Source organism: Ursus arctos, unplaced genomic scaffold (genome assembly GCF_023065955.2).
Source record: "Ursus arctos isolate Adak ecotype North America unplaced genomic scaffold, UrsArc2.0 scaffold_17, whole genome shotgun sequence".
In the NCBI taxonomy this organism is placed as follows: domain Eukaryota; kingdom Metazoa; phylum Chordata; class Mammalia; order Carnivora; family Ursidae; genus Ursus; species Ursus arctos.
In genome coordinates this window covers 30816059-30842771 of record NW_026622841.1, presented here as the reverse complement: position 1 = coordinate 30842771, position 26713 = coordinate 30816059, and the positions used below count along the sequence as shown (strand labels likewise).

Genomic DNA, 26713 nt, shown 5'->3' with positions numbered 1-26713 from the left:
TCTTCTAAACAGGAAGTTATGTTAGCCAAGGGAATAAAAGTAGGAAGAAAACCTTTGAATTTTAAAAGGGTGTTGGTTCTGGTCGCAAAAGCCTTAAGGTTTGAATCACTGCTGAGCATGATTGAAATTGTCATCTTGGAAAGGAGAAAATTGATCATGAATGGATTTTTATACAATCATAGATGCAGTGTGAGAAGATATCATGGATTATCTCATTCTATCTTCCACTGAAGGACTGAATTCCTCCCAACACATTATTGTCATGGCTCAGTATAAATACTTCTAATAACAAGAAACTGAGTGCCTGCTAAGGTCAACGTATCTTTTTTTTCCCGAAAAATCAAGTGGTTATAGCTTTAAACTCTTTCTCACTGTAACTTTTTTTTTTTTTCATCCTTCTCTGTGATGTATTTTCCCAACATCCCTCTCTGATAGGTGTTCCTGGGGTCCCTCTCTTACCTCATATTTCCAGCATTCTTCTGACGACTTGATCCCAGTATGCCTTTCTCAGACAGGTGTTCCCAGCATGTCTCTCTGACGACCTGTTCCCAGAATCCCTCTGACAGGTGTGGCTGGCATCCCTTCTCTGAGGATGTTCCCGCAAATCCTCTCTGAGGGAAGTTCCTGGCATCGCCCTCTAACGGAGTGTTCGGGAATCCACCTCCGCACTCCTCCCCACCTCTCTCTCTGAACCAGTATTTTTGTCATCCTTCTCTGGTGCAGTGTTTAGGCATCTTCCCCTCTGACAGAGATTCCCGGGATCCCTCTCTGACGCAGTGTTTAGGCATCTTCCCCTCTGTCTGACGGAGATTCCCGGGATCCCTCTCTGACGCAGCGTTTAGGCATTTTCCCCTCTGTCTGACGGAGATTCCCGGGATCCCTCTCTGACGCAGTGTTTAGGCATCTTCCCCTCTGTCTGACGGAGATTCCCGGGATCCCTCTCTGACGCAGCGTTTAGGCATTTTCCCCTCTGTCTGACGGAGATTCCCGGGATCCCTCTCTGACGCAGCGTTTAGGCATTTTCCCCTCTGTCTGACGGAGATTCCCGGGATCCCTCTCTGACGCAGTGTTTAGGCATCTTCCCCTCTGTCTGACGGAGATTCCCGGGATCCCTCTCTGAGGCAGCGTTTGGGCATCTTCCTCTCTGACGGAGATTCCCGGGATCCCTCTCTGACCAAGTGTTCAGGAATTCCCCGCTCCGTCTTACAGAAGTTCCCAGCATCCCTCTCTCTTACGTCGTTTTCCCAGCATTCCGTTCTGGCAGCGTGTTCTCAGCGTGCTTCTAAGAGTGTTTCCTGCATGCCTTCCTCTGAGGGTGTTCCCAGCATGCCTCTCTCTCTCCACGGTAATTTCTAGCCCTCGGTTTTCAAAAGCTCTGCTGAGCCACACAGAATCCATGTATTTCTTCTGCTATACTGACGGTCTTCCAAAGGTTTGAAGGCGGCTATGTTGTCTCCTATTTCTCATGTTCTTGAAGCATAAAAATGTCAAATTCATTGTAGTACTCATATGGCGAGATTTTATTTTCATCCAGTAACTACAAGAATCCTCTCCATGCACCAATGTTTGTCAATATTACTCTTGAATTTTATCATCCAGAATTAAATAATATAATCTAAATATTCCACCAACTAAGAGTTGGAAGAATGCATGCTTTGTTCTGGACGTCTTATTTCTTTCTACTCATGCAGCCTAAATTCTAGCACCTATCTCTGTTAGCGCGTGCGCTCTCTCTGTACCTATATCAGGAAAGGAACAAGAACTATATGCACAATATAGGACATTAGGGACTGCTTCCAGGACTTTATTTAGATCTAAAAGGGATGTTCAATAATTAGAAACTAATGGTGAATGAGAACACCCCCCCCACACACACACACTTTTTTTTCCTGAGTCTGTGGACATTCACAGCAGTTAATGTCTTGAATTTACTTTACAATTATAGCAGGTTCACTACTTAGTATAACAGCATTTGAAACAAACCAATTTAGGTGTTTTAGAAATTTATAAGTGAAGGGCAGTGAAGTTTACAGAAACCTATGGTACTTATCAGGTAGGGTTTATTTATCAGATTTTACAAATGCTACAAGAACTTCTCAAACACACCTTATTTTCTTGATCTAAATGTATGCTAATGAAATTCTAGTTATCATGATTAAAAAAGTATGTCCATAGTTTTGATTCATGAATATCCACTGTTGAAGTAATTATTAGCATCCTAAATTGTACACAGTGAGTCTTCTTGAGTTTCCTCAGCTGAAATTCTTCCCTTTCTCTTAGGTATTACCATAGCACTGTATGCATTCTAGTTATCATAAGTCAAATGTGGTGCAGTAGCAGGATCCTTATCTTACCGTGAAAATAACTGTAAATAAAAAGGAAAACTTTGAATCCAAACACCAGTATTGATAACCTAAGTAACTGTACACAAGTTATTCTGTCTTGTTGGCTCAGTTTTTTACAAAAAGAGAATAGTATCTACCTCTCAGAGGAGTGTGTACATATGTGTATGTGTGTGCGCATACCTGTGTGTATGAGGGAAGGAATTAATAAAGAAAATACATGTCAGCACTTAGCTTCCAATATTTGGTGAGAATTATGTTGTCACTCACAGTTAGATTTTAATATTTATGTTCTAGCTCTCCATGCCCAGTGATTAGTTTGTGTAGATTTAGTAAGCATCACTGTCTATCTAGCAACCTGTAGAGAGTCACCAACCCAAATATCCCTTTGGCTGTTTGCTAAAAGTTCTGAAGTGAGAGAAGCAGCGTTCTGATAAGGGCTCCTCTCTTGCAAACAAAACAAACAGAGGCTTATACATATATTCCCATCTCCTGCATTTACTTCCCATACTTCCTTCCTTCCCACCCCAACCCCCAGGAACTCCCAAGGTTTTGGAGAAATTAAAATCAGACACCCCTAGTAATTCAGTAATGTGACTAAGAATCACTACTTAGACTTAACCTTCAATAGTACATGCTACTGTAAATCTCTGGAACCAATTTCATTAAAACTTATGATCAAAATATCTACTAGCATTATTATTTAAAAATTTGGGACTTCTAATATATCTGACAAAATATATGACAAGAAAAATATGGCATATAATAAATAATCAGAGAGGAAAAAATTGTCACATTTTACATGATATAATTATCTTTCAAAAAAGCTAAAATAATCTATGGTAAAAGCATATCAAGGTGGACGAATACAAAAATATATAAAACATAACTGCATTTATATGAATTAGGAATAATCAATATAAAATACAATAAAATCATATTTGAAAGTACACACAAGGGGTGTCTGTCTGCCTCAGTAGGTGGATCATGCGACTCTTGGTTTCAGGGATTCTGAGTCCAAGCCCCACGTTGTGCATAGAGATTACTTTAAAAAATTGTTTCTTAAATCTTCAAAAGCAGAAAGTGCTGACAAAAAACATAACTAAGAAAAAACTTGGAAATCAAGAAATCAGACGTTACCTAAAAAAAAGAAAACAAAACAAAAAAACTACTGAACTTGACTGAGGGATATAAGTATATAAGTGTGTGTGTGTGTGTGTGTGTCTGTATATTAATATATATATGTATAAATTTAAAAAACAATGTTGTAAAGATGTCAGCTTTCCCAAATGAATCTGTATGTACAATGCACTTTTAATAAATATTAAGCAGGATTATCTTGGAAGTTGGTAAGGTGATTATAAAATTCATATGACAGGATACCCAAGGACAGTGTGGAAAGAAGAAATTTTGATTACTACATATTAAGTGGTATTATAAAATTATAAGGTTTCACACACTTAAGTGTGATGTGGAAAAAAACAACTGAAAGACCTTGCATATGGGTAATTGGGACAACAAAGATATGGAGTAGAATACTTGCCTCTGCAGAACATGAAGGGGATATCAGTCCAAAAGTACCAGGGAACGTAGAACAAAGAGAAAACATTTAAGATTTAGGGTGGGATTTGGGGAGTGCATAGATAGGTTCCAAAAGACACATTTTAAACTTGCCAACAACTGGGACGATGTTTGAGTTCTGCAGAAAAAATAAAAAGGATTTCTGGGAGAGAATGAATACCCTGAAATGGAATCGAATTTATGTTGCTTACTGAAAGACAAGATTAATTAGACAAAACAAAGAAAAAAATTTGCCCACTTTCATTTATGACATTCCAAATTACACCTCTTACATGTGTATTCCAAATTCTCTATACTAGACATATATCTCTTTCATAAAAAAATGTAATAAATATTATATAAAGGATAATTCTGGCGGTTCCAATCAAAAAACCAAATCTAATTAGGAATTCTAGACTTTCACAAATAGAGAGATGAAGAAATACCTGTTATGTTCAGAAAATAGTATCAAAGGGAGATAAATAAGGACTTGTCAAGCTTTTGCAAAACTGCAGAGTTGTCACTTTTGGGTAAATGAATTAGAGGAATGAATAAAAGGAAGAATGCTTCTCTGATACGTGCATTTATTTATTAGGCTATCAGAGAGAGCTAATCTCGAAGGATTCACTTAGTAGTAGAAATTACTGCAGAGCAGCAAGCTTACATAATCCATTATGAGTCTGAATTTTTATCCAACCACCTAATTAAAAGTTCCTTCCTTCTTAAACTGCTTAATGAGGGTTGCATCATAACTCCTAGAGTGAATCAGGGGTTTTCAAGGATTTAAGGATGAAGTAAGTAAACACATAGCATGAAATATCCTTAACCATCACACAGTTTCATAGGAATCAAAATAACACAAACATTGTTATTTATTGCAATAAAATGTAGCATTAACTACTAACAACGCTGTTGTCTCAGAGGAAGGTGCTCTTTTTCCTGAACTTTTCCTCCTTCAGACATATATTTTTAAATTTACTTTTCCCTATTATTACCATTTCCTCCTCTTACTCCATCCCCCATGGACAACCACTCTAATAGCTAAAAGTATACCTTTTTGTTGCTAAGTTTTCTCGCAAAATGTTTATTGTTGATATAAGAGCATGAGTGAATATTATATATTCTGCTATATAATACACTCTCAATCTGTTACTTATATCACTAGGCATCCATGTTGCTTTGTGAATATCTAGCCCATTGTATCTAACTGCATGAACCTCCACTTTTTAACTAGTCGCTCCCTAGGTCATGGATGATCTCCAACCTCCCACTACCATGTACAATAATATTGTGGTGAGCATCCACTTGTGCCCTCCCCATTTGGAATGTGTGCAAATTCCTTTGGAATATATATCTACTAGGTAAACTGCTGGCTCATAGAGTGTGCAGTTAATGAATTGATGAATTTCTGCCAGAATGCTGTCTGGAACAATTGCACCTGTGTACACTTCTACTCTAATATCAACTCATCCTGTCTTCACTTGTTTCCAAAATGGCTGGGAGTGGGGCTCGTTACAACTGGGGACTCTGAGGTCCCAGCAGGATTGGTTGGGAATGCTTCTGCAGATTTCTCTCCCCCTTTCGGAATTGACTTCAGAAGGGCAACAGGGGTGGAAAGGCTTCCAGGGCTCCCAGATCCACAGGCTGGGAATGACCTATCCCAAAGAGAAAGCCTAGTCAGATGAGCCGCCCCCTGGATTTCTTCCAAGTCCAAAACAGAGGCAGGAGCGTCTTAAGTTGTTTCTGGTTATACTATAGTCCCTCTATTTGATTACTAAAAGTAAATGCTCTGCTTGGGGCCCAGGCTGCCTGCTGTGGGGCACTCTCTGGGAAGCTGTGCAGTACCTTAATTAAGCCTGGGACCACTAAAAAAAATAAATTAAAAATTAGAATCTATACAAATATAGTGCAAAGGTGCTATACTGACAGGTGCAAAGTAGTATCTTTAGCCATTTTGATTGTGCTTCTCTGGTTACTAATGAGCTTGAGCATTTCTTCAGATGCTAATATCTTTTAGGACTTTCTCTTCCCATACTGCATATTGTGTCCTCTGTCCATTTTTTTTTTGTAGTTATTGTATTTTTTTTAAGGTTTTATTTATTTATTTATTTATTTGACACAGAGAGAACACAAGCAGGGGGAGCAGCAGAGGGAGAGGGAGAAGCAGGCTCTCTGCTGAGCAGGGAGCCCGATGTGGGGCTTGATCCCAGGACCCTGGGATCATGACCTGAGCCAAAGGCAGACACTTAACCTGAGCCACCCAGGCGCCCCAGTAGTTACTGTATTTTTCTTGCTTATTTCCAGGAAATCCTTTATATTCTAGATATTAGTCCCCTGCTATTTTTAGAAATAGAAAATGTCTTTTCCCATTTGTTATCTTTGCAAACTTGTCCATTGTGTTTTCCACTGAATAAACCCCAATTAAAAAAAATATATAGTTTATGGCTGGGGAATTTTTAATGTCTTTCCCGACAACAGGATCACAAAGATGTTTTTAAGAATTTGAAAGTTTTATGTTTTGTGTATAAGTCTTTAAGCCATCTGGAGTCCATTTGTAAATGGTCTTCATTAGGTATCTAAATTTACCTCCATATAGTGAGGCATAGAAACATCTTTTCCCTATTGATTTAAATAGCAATTTTATTATGTATTAAGTTGCCAAAGTTACCATACACAAGTGGTCTGTCTCTAAACACTCTATTCTGTTCTCTTAGACTATTTCTCTATTTTTGTGCTAATACCGCACTAATTTGTAGTGCTATGTCACTGTAGTATGTCATAATTTCTGAGAGGCAATCTCTCTACCCCAATTCATACTTTTTCAAAGTTGACTTTATTCTTTTATATGAATTTCAGAATGAGTTTAGTAAGCTTCTAAAAAAAATCCAACTGAGAATTTGATTGAGATTGCTTTTAATATATAGATAATTCATTAGAACCAGCATCTTAAAAAGTTATATCATTTCATCCAAAAGTATGGAACTAATTTTGATTCTCTTTTATGCCTTTTATTGGGATATTAAATTTTTCTCCATAGGAATTATATATTTTAATTAGGATAAATTTTAAGTAACCGATAGTTCATGCTGCTTTTATGAAGAATCCTTTTGTACAATGTTTTCTGGCGAGTCCATCACTATAACAGAGGCTCCACCTCCAATATTACATTAAACAGTGGTGATAGCATCACTTGTATACTGTTTCTAATCTTAAAAAAGAGCACCTAATATTTTGTCTTTCCATATTTTGCTATAAGTTGATGGTATAGAGCCCTTGCCAAATTAAGGCATCCATTTCTATTCTTCTTTGCAAAAGTCACTTTTTAAATCATAGATATTGAATTTTCTAAGTAAATATTTAATTAAAATATAACATACATTTAGAAAAATGGACAAAATCACAAGACCGTGGCATAAAAGTTTTATTTCTGTTTGTTTTTAAATAAAATTATTTGGAATTTTAAATAAAATTTTTATTTGGAATTTTAGGTTTACAGAAAAGTTGCAAGGATAGTACAGAGAGTTCCCAAACATTCCTTTAATTTTAAGATCTTAATTACTATGGTACACTTGTCAAAATCAAGGACCAATATTGCATAACTATTATCTAGTCCCAGCCTTTATTCAAACATCAGCAGTTTGTCCACCAGTGCTCTTTTTCTATTTCAGGATCCAATCCAGGATGCTATATTGCATTTAGTTGTCATGTCTCCTTGGTTTCCTCTGGTTGATGACAGTTGTTCTGTCATTGCTTGTTTTTCATGATCTTGATGGTTTTGAGGAATACCAATCAGGTAGGTATTCTGTAACATTTTCCTTAATTTGGGTTTCTCTCATTTATTTTCTTAGGAGTAGACCTGGGTTATAGCTTTGAGGAAAGAATACTACAGAGGTGAAATGCCTTTCTCATCACATCATATCGAGGATATATAATAGCCACATGCTGTCACTGGTGATGTTAATCTTGATTACTTTGTTCAGGTTCTGTTGCCAGGTTATTCCACTGTAAAGCAACTCCCTCCATTCTTCCTCATTCCTTTACATACTCTTTTCTATGGAAGGAAAACACGAAGTGCATCCTATACTCAAAGTGGGGGCAGGGATTAAGCTCTATCTCCTGGTAGGCAGTATTTACGTATATCACTTGGAATTCTTTTGTAAGGAAAATTTGTCTCTTCCTCCATTTATTTATCAATCATTTAATTATACCAATATGGCCTCATGCACGTTTGTTTTATATTCTGGGTTATATACAAAGTTGTTCCTTGTGGTTATTGTTGCTTCAAACTGAGCTTTGGCCATTGGGAGCTCTTTCAGGTTGGTTCCTGGGTCTCTTTGACATGCCTTATCCTTTACTTATTTTTAGTACTTCCTTACTTTCTGGTCCTACAAGATGTTCCTAGTTCATCTAGACAGTTAATTGAAATGTCTAAACACGTTGTGTTTTTTGTTGTCAGTTTGCCACATTTAAGAAACAATAGATTTTCCCTGTGGATTCTTTTTCCTCATCTTTCAGTTAAATGCATATTTCCTCCATTGAGTACAATGTGGGTTTCAGGCTCACAATAAAATTATTCTCTAATTACATTTTATTCTTTGCTCTCCAGAAAAGTAAAACCCTTAAGACATGTTAATGGTCTTGACTATAGATAGGAGCTCACCCCTAACAGCAGGGCCAAGCTCAGGGACTTGTCGCTCTCAGCACTGGTCTATGTGAGGCAAGAACTGTAGACAGGACACTGAAGTGAATCATTTCAGTCAGAGGGTAAGGTGGGTTTATGGGAAAGAGGTGAGATCAACATATTTGATTTTTATTGCCTATGTTTCCTAGTAATGACGACATGATACTCATTTGAGATGTGAAGCATCTCCCATTTCAGTATTTAATGTGCTGCCCCTTCTGCACAAGGGCATAGCAGGTACTCCTGCCAGGGAGAGAGGGGAGAGGGAGTATGGATGACTTGAATACAAATGTCCTGCCAGACCTCAGCAAAGAGAGGAAAATGGATTTTGGCATGGCTTTTCATTTTCTTTTCCTTTTTTCTTTTTATTTGTTCCTATTTTTTTAGGGGGTTGGTAACAAAGATTAAGTTCTGAAACAAGATAGTTAAAACAGTATAAAAATGGGCATCTAAATCCTGTTGTGACCCACAGACTCCTGGATAAGCAAGAATAACAGGAGAAAAGGAGGCATAGCCTTCAATGATAAATATTCCCCTTCACCTTTTTCTGTTTTATTATAAAAGTATAAGGAACTCAGGTTTTTCTGGCTTTCATTGGGTAAATTGGTCCAGTCTCTCAATTCCTAAAGCTTTTGGTATCTGGCTTATACCACACAGAAAAGTAGAGTTGTTTTCATAATTTATGAGTGTTTTAAAAATGTTAAAGGTAAAAAAAAAAAAAGTTAAAGCTACTTTCAAATATACTAATTTGTTTATTATAGCTACAACTGTGCACTGCCCTTTCCACTACTTCAGAGGGTGAGTCTTCAGTATAAATCAATGACAAAATTTGTTTAACTTATTTAGATAAAACTAATGACGATTTTATTGAATTTTAATAGCTTGGTTTCTTCTATAATGTAGTTCTATCATTCCAATATTCTTAAATAAAAATGCAATGATTATAGAAAATGATTATTTTTAAATTTCCAATAAAAATTGTTTACTCTTCCTTAATCATCCATCATTCCTTAATATCTTTAACCATATACTGCTGAAGAAGAGTAACTCAAAATAATTATGGGAAAGATTTTACGTCTTTCCTTTAAGGAGATCCTGAGGATACCACTGCTGCTACAATTTCATCTTTTGAAGACCCTCTAAGAGCTTTGCTTGCCCACATGCATCCCTCTTCTGACTTCTGAAACGTGTTGTAGACTAAAATGGTGATATGTTTGCTACTTAATGATTAATACTTGCCTTACAACATACTTCTGATTTTGTCACGCACGGCTGTGTAAGGGTTTAATATGCATAACCTTTTTCTCCCCAGCAAGAATGTAGACTTGTAGCAGTGAATATCTATTGGACATGGTGCTTTTTCTTATCACATTAATGGAAGTAGGTTCTGCAGTGAAACCCATAGGGAGGTGGATAAATTTAATTTTTTTTTATGTGAAAACAAACAAGAGTAGGAACAACAATTTTTTATGAAGGCAATATAGGAGTTTAAGCAGGAAATTAATCCAATTTCTTTGAAATGTATCTGGCATTTAATAGTGACCTAGCATGAGCCCTCTGGCAAGTGTCCTGACTCAGCCAGAGCCAAAACTTAACCCACCCACAGGAGCATGGAAAGCTAAGATCCTGAGGAAAGGGAAGCATCCTCAAATGATTAGAAAAAGAAGCAAGCATTTTGAGGGAGAGTGGTTACAAACAGAAAATGTGGGATGCCAAGAGGAAAAAAGTGGCTGTAGAAAAGTTGGGAGTTTTCTTTCATGTGGAGCACTCTCTGGAGACCTAGGGTCTGCAGATCTATATTATGAGGACTTCAAAGTAGGAAAAATACACTCTAGAGAATGCACAAGACATTTAAGCAGTTGTGAGAAGAAACTTCTATTTACCTCTTAGATAAAACATCAGGAACATTTTAATACATTGATTGATATTGGTGCCCTGTCTTAGTATCTACTGAAAAGGTGATTCTGGACCCAATTCAACTGTGTGGTGTTGGAGGGTTCCTCCCACATCAATAATTCTCTGTATACCAGCAGTGTGCCCTACAATTCAACTGCATTCTGATACTATCTATATGGAGATAGGTCCAGATCCCACAGGTTCAGTCCTCTAAGAGTGCCTCCTCCCAACATCAGAAGCCAGTTGAACATTCAGGTTATCACCTGTGCCTTTGACTGACCGGCTCTAGATTGGGGATTCCAACAACCCCTACCTTAGGTTTGATTAATTTGCTATAGCGGCTCACAGAACTCAAGTGATATATTTAACTTACTAGCTTACTTGTTTATTATAAAAGGATATAACTCAGGAACAGCTAGACAGAAGAGATGCATAGGGCAAGGTATAAGGAAAGAGCATGGAGTTTCTATGACCTTTCTAGGTGCATCACTCTGCCCAAATCTGCGTGCTCACCAACCTTAGAACTCTCCAAACCCCATCCTTTTAGACTGGTTTTTCTTTTCTTTTTTTTTTTTTTTTTTTTTGGAGGTTTTATTACATTGGCATGATTGATTAACTCATTAGCCATTGGCAGTTGATTCAATCCCCAGCCTTTCTCCCCTATCTGGAGGTCAGGGAATAGGACTAAAAGTTTCAAGCCTCTAATCACATGATTGGTTCTCTTAGCAACCAGCCCCATCCTCAAATGGCCTAAAAGTAACCTCATTAACCTAAGAAACACCTCTGTTACTCTCATCACTTAGAAAAGCCAAGGGTTTTAGGAGCTCAATGCCACAAACAGGGACAAAGACCAAATGTACATTTCTTATTATAAATCACGCTATCACATTATATAAGAAAGTCATATGTCACATATTGCATGTGAGACAAGTGAGAGAATTAAGATATCCTAAAAAAGTAGTTCTCAAAGTGTGGTCTCCAGAGCAGCTTTCAGGATGGAGCCCAGCAATCTGTATTTTAAGGAGCTTTCCAACGGATTCTGATGTTTATCACCATCATCATCATCATTATATCATCATCATCTTACTAAACATATATACTCAGCATTCAAAAAAGGAGAAAAGAATGAACCTGGGCTTCCTAGGCTCTTCAGAAAAGGGAATTAAGAATTCAGTAAATTTTCTTGACATCTGTACATTTCCAACATTTATAATTATGTTTTAAGGGGTCTCTCTAAAGCAGAGTCAATCCTTGAGGCATGATCAGCAGCAGGATCAAACAAGACCTTAGTGAAGATATATCTGGGTAATGCATCCCAGTGTCAACCAAAGTATTGATATTTTTATGTTTATATTCTGCCTCAGTTCTTTAGAATCAGATTGATACAACTTTGAGCATTAGTTATGCTCTCTTTGTGACCACTCTTAACTCCTACTCTTTCTAATCATTTGAGGATGCCTCCCTTTCCTCAGGATTAATTAGCTTTTCAGGTTCCTGTGGATTTTATAAACTCCATGTTCTACCTTTTCTCACATCTTCAGCTTCAACAAGTTACTTCTCTGGGTCTCAATCACCTTGCCAAGAAAATGGGAATAATTATATCTATTTCATAAGATTGGTGTGAAGATTAAATAAGATTACTCTTTCAGTAATTTAACATAATGCTATATATAATTATGGTATGCACTTAAGAAAAAAAAATGTTCTCTTACTGCCCTTTCTAGGATCTGAAAAAGTATGAGATTCATTTGGTTATTGCTGAGTTCGAAGTGATATATAAAATAAAAAAAATATATATGAAATTTTCATATGGTCTGTGCTGTATAAAGTTGGAATAGCTTCAACACTATGGAGTATTAAAGACAACTGTCTATCGTCTCCTTGCAGAATGGCTGCCATAGCTGAGCTGCTAATTAAGCTCATAGTGGCACATCATAAGGAATAGATGATGCTTTTGGCCTTGGGGATACTTCATTTCATGTGGTAGTTGGACATTTTAAAGTGATTTTTCTTAAATAAGAGAAATAGAATATTGCAGATAAAGTTGAAATTCCTTTTATTACATTCTCCTCAGGAGTAATCACTATCATAAATTTGCTATGGATTCTTCCAGTCTGTTTTTACACTTTTAATATATGAATGTATATATAAACTCTATCTTATATTGCTCTGTGTGTTTTTAAAATTACATAATCTCTATCATACTATATGTATTATTTAGCCAGTTGAATTTTCACCTAATATATAGAGATCTAGCCTATCCATGTTAGGTATATATTGCTTATTTAAAAACTTGCCATATGGAATTTTGGTTGCAGAAATGGAAGAAGAGCCACTTTAACCCTTGCAAAAAGAACCAAACTAACTTCAAATTCATGCATTTTTGGAACCCTTTAGAGAGCTTGAGTTGGAGAGCAAACAACTGTTCTAAAATCTAAAAAGAGTTGATCTCTATGGAGGCAGAAGTGATACAAGCAGGTTCTCATGCTGGGCAAAAGTAATAGACATGTAAGGAGTTAAGCTAGAAGAGTTGATAATTTAGTGAAGGCCAAGCATGAGTTGATGGGACAGTGTGAAACCCTGAGAACAACAGAAATTGCAAGGTCCATACCCTCTTACAGGCTTTCTCCACAGTTACCACCAGACAGGAAGTTCAAAAATCTAAAAATATTATCCATGTGGTATAAGGCTTAAAAAAAGGGAATAGCAGCCATTCAGGAGGGATAAGCAAATTCTGCCTACAGCCTTCTCCATCTCCAGTATGGAACAAACCCTCAAACTGTGTGGGAAAAGATGACAGGTGCTACTGTTGTAAAAACTGCCCCCCAAAATCATTGTAACTGGGAGAAAAGAACAGGAGGGGAAAAGGGAAGAGCAGGATGGTGAGCTGGAGCTACAGCTACGGGTGAGGGAAGGACAGAACTGAGAAGGCCATACCCCCAGGATTTGGAGACACAATGCTTCCTTGTCAGAGGCTTAATCAGAATAATAGGAAACATACTTCCTCATACCCTCTACCACCAAGCTACCAACCTTCAAAGACAACAGAAAACTGCTGGAAGAGAGACAGGACAGGAAAACAGAATAAACAAAGAGACCCACTCTGAGGCACAGCACAAAAGGAAGACCCAATTTCAAAACTAAATAGACACTGCTTTGGTAAATCAACACCTGCACAAATTGAAGCCTGTGGTGGTACACAATGGTGAACTATAGCAACAACAAATCTCAAACCCAGTCCAAATCCTATCTACACTAACTCAAAGCCTGCATCAAAAGATTAACAGAACTTTTGCTGATTCCAGGCATAAAAGTCATTAACTTCAGTCTCTCCTATTTTATATAATATGCCCAACTTTCGACAATAAATAACAAGGCATAGAAAAGGCAAGGAAAACATGCTCAGAAAAGGCCAAACAATTACCAGAACTTAACTCAGCTATAACGAAGATGTTGGAACTACCTGGCAAGAAATTTTAAGTAAATATAAGTTATGTGTTAAAAGCTCTAATGGAAATGCTGGACAACATGCAAATTAGAGGGTTGACTTCAATAGAAGAGAGTGAAATTATGAGAAAGAGAGAGAAGAAAGTGCTAGAACCAAAAAACAGAGCGCCAGAGATAAAGAATACCTTCTAGGGAACCACCTGGACATTCCACAGAGCAGAGGAAAGAGAACAGAGGAAAGAATCAAAGAAGTTGAAGATAAAGCAAATAAATTATCCAAACGGAAATGCAAAGAGAAAAAAGAATGATTTTTTTTTTAAAAGGAAAAAAGAGTTTGCAAGTTGTGGGACAGTATCAAATAGTCTAATATACATATGACTATACTCGCAGAAGAAAAAGAGAGAAAATAGGTCAGAAGAAAATATTTGAAGATATAATGTCTAAGAATTTTCCAAAATACACACATTTTGGAAACCCAAAGAACACCAAGAAGAATAAGATAAATACCATCCTAGCCTCCAAAAAAAAACTTCCTAGGCATACCTTATTGCTGAAAACAAAAGACAAAGGAACTATCTTGAAGACAATCAGAGGAATAAAAGGAACATTATATTTAGAGAGACAAGGCAAAATTTAGAACCAACTTCCTGTCAGAAACCTAGCAAGTCAGAAGACAATGGAATAATTTTCTATTATCACTTTATTCTTTCTCAGTTCCAAAATGACCATAAATTTCTTGATATATGAAAATAGAACTAAGCCCTTTATTTTTCTTTTGCTAGTTGGTACGATGTTAAGTTTTGTCAGTGAAAGGCACCAGAGAGATGTTACAGGAGGAGGTAATTCTGGAATTCCGATGAGTTCTTAGCAGGTTCTCACAGTGTCCTGTGCTCATGTCCTGAAGTGTAGGGGGCTTCTCCAGCATACGGCTACTGATGTGAATAGTGACAAGCAACACCCAAGAGCCTGGAGCTTCCCCAGCAACTCCCTGGGGTGGTTTAATAGAAAAGTGCCTTCAGTGAGATACATTGCTATGAACAGCCTTTCCTGGCACCCTAGAGGCCAGGAAAGGTCCACATGGTGGATTTCCATCACATTCTGCCAGGGCAGCACCATAGCTACTTCTCTAACATTCAGTGAGCTAGAGTCATAACCTTTCCAATAATTCTATATCTTAGTCCTAGGAAGAAGGCTCTTCTTTGGATGTTCTCTCTCAGCCCAAGAGATAGAAGCTATTCCTTACACTTCTTATTCCTATACTCTTTATAATTCTCTTAATTAAAATTAAACAAGCCAAACTTGTTTCTCTGATTCTCCAAGTTAAGAATTTCTTATCTCTAAGTTAATAAGTCTTTATAATAAATGCTACTTGTTCATATTACTGTGTGGTTTCTGTCTTGTTAACAATTATAATACAATACTGCAAAGACTCAAGTGGCCCTCCTAGGCAGCTCTCCTCCACAAAGGACCCCTTCCACAGTTTGTCTCTTCATTATTAAGTCTTTCACTTCTAGGTGTTCAGAGAGACACAAAGAAACAGAGACAAATAGAGGTAGCTTAGAAGTGGTTTACATGACTTTTCCTCACATTTTATGTCCCCATCTAGATGCCAAGGAGGCTGAATAATATAGTATTTCTATATTCCTAGAAAGAAGGGATGAACTTGGTAAGCATTTAGCTAGTCTCTGCAACAACATATGAAACTTCCTATGCTCTAAACTGAACGATATAATACCTCTCTCTACCACCCATGAATCTTCCCCATCCTTCATCTCATCTTCAGTAAATGTCATGACCATTCACCATTTGTTTATCAGGCAAAGACTCTGTGGTCATCTGTAATGTCTGGCTCTCTTACACCTCAAATTAGTGAATTCTGTTACAAAACTAACTAACTTCATCTTACCCAAGCCGTGTGAATCTCTGGCCTGGACTATTGCAATGAGCTAATTCCTAGCTGACCTCCCTGCTGCCACTCTTTTCTCTGTAGTATATTCTTCTCAGAGAAAGCAGAGGCATCATCTAAAAACCTAAGAAGATGACATAATGATTCCACCCTCATCCCATCAGTGGTTTCCCATCTCACTTAAGACTAAAATTTAAAGTCCTTTCATGGCCTCCCAGTTCCTACATGGTCTGTTCCCCAGTTACCTTCCCTAGCCCTTCTTCCCCTCTGACCGCATAGGAGTTCTTGCAGTTTCCATCTCTAAGTTTCTTCTCTTATTGTTTACTATTCCAGCAATGCTCATTTCTCTGTTATTTTAATTGACACATTTTCTACATTCAGACAAAAGTTTTACCATCTCAGAAAATCCATCTCAGTCATCAGTCTAAAATATCACCTTCTATTTTGATTGATTTAGATTTGTCATACCACTAATCATTGCCAGACATTACTATATTAATCTCTTAATCACTAGAATATAAGCTCCATGAAACAAGGACCTTGCTTTCTGTTTGTTCACTATAAAACCAGTATGTCTAACAGTTCTGCGAAATGAAGGGCTTAATTAATATTAGTTGAGTGAATGCATTCATGCTAGACTTGAAGAGAAAGCATTTGTCAGCCACATTTGGAGGGTGGATATATGGTGGAAAAAGAAAACAACACTGAAAAAACCTTGAATCTTTTGTGAACAAGGAAACAATGTATGGCACAATTTGGAAACTGTCCAAGTTTCAATGAGGTGGGAAAATCAAATGCGAAAGTACTAATGATAAAACATGAGGACCAGGAAGTAGACAGGGATTACTTACAGAACTGGGGAGTTTGGATTTTATTACAAGCAAAGTAGGAAGTCATTGAAGTTTGGCTTTAGTAGGAAAGCTACCAGGTCAGATTTATGGCTTAGGACTATCATATTGGATGCAATTTAAGAATAATTGAAAGAGAAGGGAAACTGAAGGAAAAAGACACCAATTTTAAACAATAGTCTAGGTTAGATATGACTGGCTTGGACTAGGATGATGGCAGTTGGGATAAAGAGAAATGGAGGGGCACCTGGGTGGCTCAGTCAGTTAAGTGACAGCTCTTGATTTCAGCTCAGGTCATGATCTTGAGGTCCTGGGATTGAGCCCCTTGTTGGGCTCCCCATTCCTCAGGGAGCCTGCTTGAGGATTCTCACTTTCCTTCTCCCTCTGCCCTTCCCCCAGCTCATGCTCACTCACTCTCTCTCTCTCTCTCTCTAAAATAAAAAGAGAGAGAGAGGAAAAAAAATGGAAAAATTCAAAAGATACTTCAGAAATAAAAATCAAAAAAATATAAATTTGCCAGTTTTATTTTTTTATTTTTTTTATTTTTTTTATTGTTTCTGCCATTGTTTTTAATGTGGATATGAGGAAAATGTTCTGTTGATCTTCAGATAAAGAACAGGTAAATTTCATCTCCCTACTTAAAAAAACAAAAACAAAAACCCCAAAAACCCAAACTCAGTTTCTAGTTCTTGCCCTCAATCATAGAGAAAATGTTAATAATTAGTCTCTTTAAATTTGATAAAAACACAGTCTAGGTTGAAAATAAAAGTTTTCTTCTTTTCTTGGGGCACCTGGGTGACACAGTCAGTTAAACATCTGGCTCTTGATTTTGGCTCAGGTCATGATCTCAGGATCATGAGATTGAGCTCCAAGGTGGGCTGGGCATGGAGCCTGCTTAAGATTCTCTCCCTCTCCCTCTGCTCCTCCCCCCATCTCTCTCTCGCGCTCTCTCTCTCTCTCTCTCATTCTCCCTCCCTCTCTTAAAAAAAGAAAAAAGCTGTTTTCTTAAGAGTCATGAAAATGAAGACTGTCATTCCATTTGTTAATTTAAATGAACGATGTCTGGTGCGTTTAGTAGGTCAAGGAACCACCCTTCCTAAAGACTGCCCAAATACTGCATATCGTGCTATTTAAAGTGTTCTAAGGCTGAACAACATTCACAAACCCTTGAGAGTAAAACAGATAAATGCCTGCCAAACACTAGGGCCTATTTAAATATTATTATAACATGCAATGTAATTGGAACAATTCAATCTCCTGGAAAATGCAACAACCTGTTTCCCTGCTTGGTACCAAGGAAAGTGAATGTGAACTGCCCAGGATGCACAACTTTTATCTGTGGTATTCTGCAAACAAAGAACTGCTACTACATAAAATGTAAGGGAAATATGTTAATGCAATTTTACATTCATAATTGCTGCTTTGTTCTTCCTCAAACATGGATCAGAAGACCATATAATTTACCTTTATAAGTATAGAAGTATAGAAGACCATACCTTTGTAAGTATAGATAGGTGGTTAGGGTTGGGAGGGAGTGGTAGAGATGCTGAAGCCAATCCCATCGTTTTAGAGACTGTAATCTGAAATCAAGCATGATTTCAATAACAAGATCCTCTTTTCCTATACTTTCAAAAGCTCCCCTGCAAAACTAGCTATGAAAATTGCGGGACCCACTGCATAATTAAAATGTGAAGTCCCTTGTTCAAAAATTATTAAGAATTTCAAAATAGCAACAGCAGAACATTAAACCCAGTGTGAGGCTCTTTGGAGCACGGGGTCCCATGCAAGCCCTCAAAACCAGTCCTACTCCCATATTTGAACAAAGAGAGTTTCTAATTTTGATCATTATTTGTAAATGACAGCTCAGATGCATTTTCCTTTCAATTTAGATAGCTCATCCTATAATTCTGTTTCTGCAGCCAGGCAGACTGTGTCCCTACCAACACAAACTGATCTAATGTGATTGACCAGAAACCTGGACATTTCTTCATCCCACTCACTACAAAAGCAAACTTTAATAGATTCTTACAAATTGTATCATGTAAAAATACTCTCATCTCTTTAATAAGACTCAGGTGCAGTACAGATTTGTCATACTGAGTTATCCACAACCTCTTTCAAATCGTTGGAAAAAAATGCACCATCACTGCTGGTTCAGCAATTTTAATGGGTATGACCAGTCACTCCAACGTAAAACACTGGTTGATTAAGGGGGGAAGGTGTTAAAAGTCAGATAAGCCAGTGTTGTATTGAATTTGCTGATCAATGCAATCAAATGGCTAATCTAGAAATCCTTTGTTATGCCAGGGTTGGTGATGTCATTGGCTACTGCAGCAGTTTAGCAGGGGCCTGGTGAAGGCGCCCTTGGTGGTGACACCATTTCCTACTACTGCCCTTCCCACCAGCTTGAGCTCCTCCTTCTCTCTTCCCTCAGGGCTGCTTATAATTTCAAGCAGGTAGATTCTGCTTCTACCTATACCCCGGGCTCTACAGCCTCGATTCCCCCCCCCCCTTTTTTTTTCTTTTCCTATCTTGTTACACCTCTCCAGTCAACCCTCATATTAGCGCCATGCTACCACTCCTTTAAGGGCACGTGTTTACACATACACACACCATAGAAACACACACACACCAGTCGTGCACTCAATTCTCCTATCTAACCAGAATTCTGAATGTGGGTTGTTGAAGAGCAAGGGCTTAGGATGAAATTCAGATACAATTTCCACATACTCACAAAGGACAGCTGGTGGGTATAGCTTTTATTCAGCATGAGATAAAGTAGAGAAAATCAGCCTATGGAATTATCTTTCTGCTACTTTATCATTGAAACCCCAAACAGCAGTTTTGACCACTATTATTTTCCTGTAACAAGCCTCATTTAACCAATGTAATACTGCCTTTGAAGCCAGGCCTATTCAATGTGAGATAAAGTGGAGATGAGTCAGTTACTTAGTGTCTTTGAGTATCATTGATAAGGTCTTGTTTTTTTAAAGTAAAATTATTCAGCAGCTTTTACTAGGCAAATCTAACTTACCACACTTTTCTGTCTTCTTTTTCTTTTAATAAAATTTTGTTAAATTCACACTATCTCTGAGTCATTCTGTCCTTCACTTGCAAAAGTCAATCTCTGTGGTTCATAATTGAAATTTCTTCTTTTTCAAACTATTAACCATTCTAAAATAATCACTTTCAACCTTTGTTTATTCCTTTCTTATTCATAAATAGGCAAAAACATCATTCCGACTTTAAAATAAATCAATCATTAATATTCATATGAGAGTTAGATTCCTGATAGTATGCCGACCAATTCCTTACAAGTAAATCATTTATTTAATCTTAATTTGTATCCTAATTGCTTAAATAGATTTGCTTGACTCCATTACTGTGATTTTTTTACCCTTATTTATGCAAAATATCTTTTGTATATATTTATGTGTATATCAAATAAAAGCCTTTGAAAATGCTAAACCACAAATCTAATTATATCATTATTTCTGTAGTCATGCATATATACACATACACCCTCAAAACAAAATGGAGAATTAATTCAATCTTATGTTTGTTTTGGTTAAATTCGAGCATGAAATGTAACATATTTTTCATATCTCAAGTTCTGCTAAATTCCTTAGTTTTGACAGCAAATGGACCAGTTCTATTTCTTTATTTCCAGAACCAGAGGGTGGGGGGGGTGGTAGATGAGGTAGAATTTATTATGACCTTGGTTTCTCAAAATTACTAGGCTGATAAAAATATTTATTTGAGAAAATAAGTAACGAAGGACTGGAAATTCTCATATTACTTTCTTTAGGATCAAGATCATGGTTTTAATTGAAACTCCTCTGGATTCTGTAAGAGGTACTGTCACAGATGAAGATTATTGTACAATAAATGCTATCTGTCTTGTCAGCAGGTACACACAAAAATTTTGTGGTGCTTGCCTATCAAACATTCATAGAAGTTGTCTTCTGCTTATATTCTGATAGCCAGTACTGAAGATTTTTCTGATGATATTCCAAATTTTACTTATTTATTTTTTAGTAATCTCTACACCCAATATGGGGTTCAAACTCACAGCTCCAAGATCAGGAGTCCCACGCTCCTCCGACTGAGCCAGTCAAGTACCTCTAGCTGGTAACATTCTTAGTAAAATTTTCTTTGCGTAGTCCCATCAACTAATTTCTACCACGTGATTATAACTGGATTCAATAAATCAAATGAAATAATTCATATTTCAATGTATTATTGTATCAAACTTCCTTTGCAGAAGCAAACAAACTCATGGTCATATTTGAGACCTATCCTCGTTTTATGGCTAAACATTTGGGGCTGAGCTAAGTAAAAGAGTTAAATTTTTCCTATAACATTTGCCCCACATTTAACTAGTATTTTTGTCTTCTACTAGATTTTTAATTAGGATATTTCCCAGATTTTAAGGTCTTGCTGTGGTATGATATGGCAGAAAGAACCTACCTTAGTCCATTTGGGCTAATCTAACAAAATACCATAGACTGGGTGACTTAAAAACACAAATTAATTGCTTAGAGATCTGGAGGCTAGAAAGTCCAAGATCAAGGTGTCAGTAGATTTGGTGTCTGGTGAGAGCCCACTATCTAGACAGCTTGCTTTTTTTTTTTTTTTTTTTTTTTTTTTTTTTGCCATAACTTCATGTGATGGAAGGGGTGAGAGACCTCTTTCCTTTATATAGGCACTAATTCCATTCATGAGACTCTACCATGGCTAATCACCACCCAAAGTCCCCACCTCCAAATTCTATGACTTGGGGGTTCAGATTTCAACATTTGAATGGGGGGGGGGGGGTAATGAACATTCAGACAGTAGCGGAGACCAAGAATTAAAAAAAAAAAAAAAAAGTGATCCATTCTGGACTGTAGCCCAGAATCTGTGCTGTCACCAAGGATATCATATAAACTTTCTAGTATTTAAGCCCCATTTCTGACAAAAAGGCATATGGTACCCACCTCATTAGTTGTTGATGAAGAGGATCCAACTGAAGAAAATGTATTAAGGTGCTCTTACCAGCTGTGAACCTAATATAAATGTCTCCAGAGGCCATTATTAAAATATGAAGAAGGGAGAAGTGGTTGTTCAGGGAAGGGGACTGGCCATCTAAAGATACTCCATCAAATACATTAACAGAGTATCAACCCATCCAACTGTCTGGGCTCTTAGAATAGGAATGAGAATGAACCGAAGGCCAACTGGTGCATTAATAAAGAAATTAATTTAATCATAAAGTCTTTTCAAAGCCACAAAACCTGCATTTGAATTCTGGCTCTCTTATTAGCTGTGCAATTGTATGTAAATTATTTAGGCTCTCTTTGTCTCATTTAGTCCATCTGTAAAATGGTAGTAATAAACCTGCATCACAGGGTTATTGGTGAAACTGAATGAGTTAATGTATTACAAATGCTCATAACAGAGCTTGACACACAGTGCTCTGTGCTGGTCATTTTTGTTACTACAAATTAGCACGTGTTACAGAGCATATGCCGTTTGGTTGAGACCGTGACTGTTGAGAATCAGGCCACAGCTAATGGGACAGTAAAATACAGAGTTTATATAGTCCCAACTACTTGTTTTCAAAGCAATGGGTAATTTACTTAATAACTGTGACAAACCTAAGTGATAATTAATATCATGCAATAGACTGGGTATTTTAAGCCTGGGAGTAAAGAAAAGAATTCAAGAGCTGACATCAAAAAGGCAGGTCTTCAAATTTTAGAATCCTTGACTCTCCGGGGATGGGAGATGAGATACAGAGCAAGGTAATGTTGGGGATAGAGAGGACTCACTCTCCCTAACTCTGTTCTGTAAACATTTCAGTTGGATTGACAGAACCTTAAAGACAGTACAGACATTAATGAGAATTAACACACATAACATATTAAATGAAATAATGGCTATAAAGAGCTAAGAACTTAAATAAGGCTTTGTCATTAATAGTTATGTGGGTGGTCCTTATCATTTGTGCCTTAAATTCTATAAAGTCAGGAATTCTATCTCTTCTGCTCAATGCTACCAGACCTGCATGATGATGAATAATAAAACACAAAATACAACTTCCAAAAAATACTGGAATACAATGAAAATCTTTGTGGAAGTGCCTTAAAGGCAGTTAAATTCCTTAACACGTAACAAATGCCCTAAAGACCCTTCCTACCTTTTTTCTTATACATTCTCATAATCTACTCCCTCCAAATGTCTTATTTCTCTTTTTCAACTTCAGGCCAAGTTGGCTCTTTCTCCCTCCTACTCTTTCTAATCTGAACCAACATAGCTTTTCTCAGCATTTTACATTCTCTCTTCCAGAATTCTCCTTAGAAGATAGAAGAGGAAAAGCTGTGAAAACACAGGCCTATATGGAACAAAGTACAGAATGAAAGAAGACCTAAAAGCATAAATTCCATTCAGCAAAGACATATTTTGGTAGTTTGGACTAGATGTTTGGAAATGAATTAAAACCCAATGCCTATCCCAGATAAGAACAGAATGCACAAGTGGGTTAAGCAGGAACTCAGGAGATTATTTCATATTGCAAAAAATCTGAAGTAAAGAACCAAAGCCTCATTAGCAGGATTTATTATTTTAACTCAGGTTCAGATTCAAGTGATTCTTCAAGAGCTCCTTTCAGTCTCCTGGCCTCTGTTTCCCAGGTCATTCATCTCTTTCTCTCAGATGTTTTACTGAGTCCCCACCTCTCCCTTTGACACGCTCAAAAATGCAAAATTGCTCTTTAATTTTTCAATTGTGATTATTTTTCTTTCCTTTTGGGTGTGTTACTATAAGGGAATCATTCTAAAGTTCTCCATCTCATGGTTACTCTTCTTTTTAAATACAATAGCCACAGATTACTTATTATTGCAGCTTTTAGATGCACCTGAAATCATGCTTCTCTCCTAAGACTCCACAAAAAGTATATTTTATGTTAAATGACTAAATTGTTCTGGAGATTAGTACAGAAATTAATTCAGGTTTTAATTTTCCTCTTTATAAGCCATTATAAGTCCCCTCCCTAGAACAATATATTCTATCAGGAAGAGTCCTTTAATAACCTTAACCTAAATTCGAGAGGAAGGAGGAAGAAAGAAGTTTTGTAAAGAGAGAATTTTAAGACATCACAAAATGACCAACAGGCAGAGAAATGCTTTTAGGAAAACAAGATCTCTCACCTCATGCACAAAATATTAGAGCCAGAATTAAAGAGGAAGAGTAGCTCAGCTTCCTAATTACTAGCCTTGGGCCTTTTACAAACGGAGAAAAATGGATTCCCCTGAGGTTCCTCACATTTGGTCCTTTGATCGAGTTTAGTTACAGAAACCTGAATGCTTAGTGCATCCTGAATGTTTGTTTTCATTTAATTTTCAGCCAAGACACTGGACATTGATTTCCTCTTGCATTTTATTTAAAGTGAATTCACGATTGTGGGTGGAAAAACCAGAGCCAAAATCTTTGCCCTGAGCATAAACCAAAGTAAAATCAAAGCATTTCTGAGAGTGTGAGTTGTTCTGTTAAATTTGCTTTTAAAAAAAATCATCAAGCAATTGCATTGCTGAAATGGATCAGACATGGAGGCAGAAATCAGACGAGAAACTCGCGGTGTGTCAACTTGTGCGGTATAATTTTCACATCAAAGAATTTCAAAATAGGATTTTTGCAAGTATTTTAACTTTTAGCTCGCTGACTCAAATCCTTTCTGGAAGTAAGCAGGTTATAAATTATAACTACATAAATAAATAAATCTCCTGGTAGTATCCAGATATCACCCAGTTCAAGGTTTGCCCACCTCATCCTCATCCCATCCTGTGCGGTTCGCTTCAGAGCTTTCTTCACGTCATAGCTCCTTTCCTTCACAAAACTGGGTGGGTGTGTGGAGAAGAACAGGCATGTGCTCAAAGGTTTCGAAAAGAGGACTGGAGGGCTAAGTAACACTGATAGTTTGGTGTGAGGAAAGGGTTGAATGTGTTGAGGAGATGAGGCCAGAAATGTAAATTCAGATGAGTTTGAGAAGAGCTTCTGTGCTATTGTAAGGATGTTTTCCTGTGCACAATGCCATCCTAGAAGCTGGATCATTTACAGTTGGTTTGTAGCTTATTTCTGTTCTGAGCTATCTGTATGAGCTGCTTAATTATTCTGACATCAGTTTATTCATCTATAAATGATGGAATTTGGATTAAAGCTCTATGTTTCATGTGTATTTATATATAATATATATAATACATTATATGTATTATGCACCTACATGTGCGTGCGTGCACACTCACACACACACTCACATTCTGAAGGAAAAAATAAGTAAGTGTTAATACAATTATAGATTTTGATTCTTAATAATTATTTGGAATGTAAACATCTCTGCAGTGGCTAAGATTTTCAGCTGCATCCTTCACCATACAGTTCCATTTATTCTATTTATGCAGTATGTCCTAGGTTTTCTTGACCCCTTGCTCTTCCTCACTCTGTGCCCTCTGCAACAATTCTGATCTCATAACATCTATTAAAATCACGGCCATCCCTCAGACGCCAGCATAAACTCTCCGTCCTCCAAGAAATCTTCTAGGTATCCTCACAGTAAATTTAGAATCATATTTCCTCAGATTCCCAGGGTGCATTTACACTCCTTGTACCTACTCTGTCTTCACTTAGAGCTCCTCGTGAGTCACCGTTCCTTACCAGATTATCAGCTACTACAGGAAGGAACAGTTCCATGCTCATGTCTGTCACCTTCCCATACACTTTCCCTAGTAACTCCAAATTATTCTGTGGTTAGAAGTTGTTCAATAATACTCTGTGAAACAGTACTGAATGCATAATTTGGATCATTTGATAGAGAAAGCTACAATGTTACTTATCAGTGCTTACATACATTCAGGGCTTCACTGAAATTAATTTTTATGCAGTAAATAGGAAAATATAAATAAACCGCGTTTACAGGGGCAAGAAAAAAATTCTTAACAGATTGTGTTAGGGGGAGTGGGTGCATATTCTTCTCCAGAAATTTCCCAAAGGTCTGTTCCCATTTTATGAACTAATCATCCTGCATTTTTCTATCATGGTGCATCTTCCTCATCAAATATGAATTTGTGCAGGGTAGTGCTTATACAGAGTAACGAAATGAGAAACCCGAGGGCCAGTCTTCTAGAACCAGATCTTCCTCTCCATTACAGTTTAGATTGGGCATGTACCTATTGAACTACCACGTCCTCTTCTATAAAATGGGAAAAGGAATTCCTATGTTTTCCATTTGATAGGGTTCTTTTAAAAATCAAGAGATGAATGTTCAAAAACAAATCACAGATTTTATTCCATCCATTTTTTTTGAGTTCCTGAATATGTAGTGGAGATCAATCCTCCATAACTATGTACATGTTGTTTTCTGTAAAAATCCATTCTCCTCTCTTATGTGATTTATTCTAATTTTCCTTATAAAACGCAGCGCAATGATTATCTTCTCAGGGAGACTTCCTGGAAGCCCACACTTGCTGTATGCTCTATCATAGCTCTTCTTGTGCTGAATCATAATCTATGATTTAATTATCAGTCTCCCTCATGATGATGCAAAATCCTTGACTGCAGGAGCCAAAACCTGGATAACCATGAAATCTTTAACACATTGGTATTTCATAAATGTTTATTGGCTGAATAAACTTTGAATGACATCTCAGATTTGATCCAATCTCTTATGAGCTGGGTACAGTGATCTAGTTTTTAATTTTGTGAAAGCTGTGATCTGGTTTCATAATATTGCCAGTGGTGGACTTTGAATCTGAGATCCGGTAGAGAGCCCAATTCATATTTGTTTATAAGGGTATCTTACCTCCAGAAGGTTTGCCTTTCTCTATTTTGTTCTATAGACACTTCACAAAATATTTCGTATGAATAATAGTGAGGGAAAAAAAAGAAAAAGAAAAGAAAAAGAAAGAAAGAAGCAGCTTGGGCACAGGGCCTGCTTTGTAAAAAGGCATGCTTAACTTGGTAATTTATTTTTCTTAAATTTCTCCCTAATCCTGTTTCA

At 37.1% G+C, this 26713-nt stretch overlaps 1 long non-coding RNA gene across 1 annotated transcript in view; it reads right to left on the bottom strand.

Annotated features, from left to right (window-relative positions):
* Window positions 1-26713, bottom strand: part of LOC130543928 (uncharacterized) — a 141400-nt gene that overhangs the window by 96483 nt on the left and 18204 nt on the right. The gene's annotated exons all lie outside the window — the stretch shown is intronic.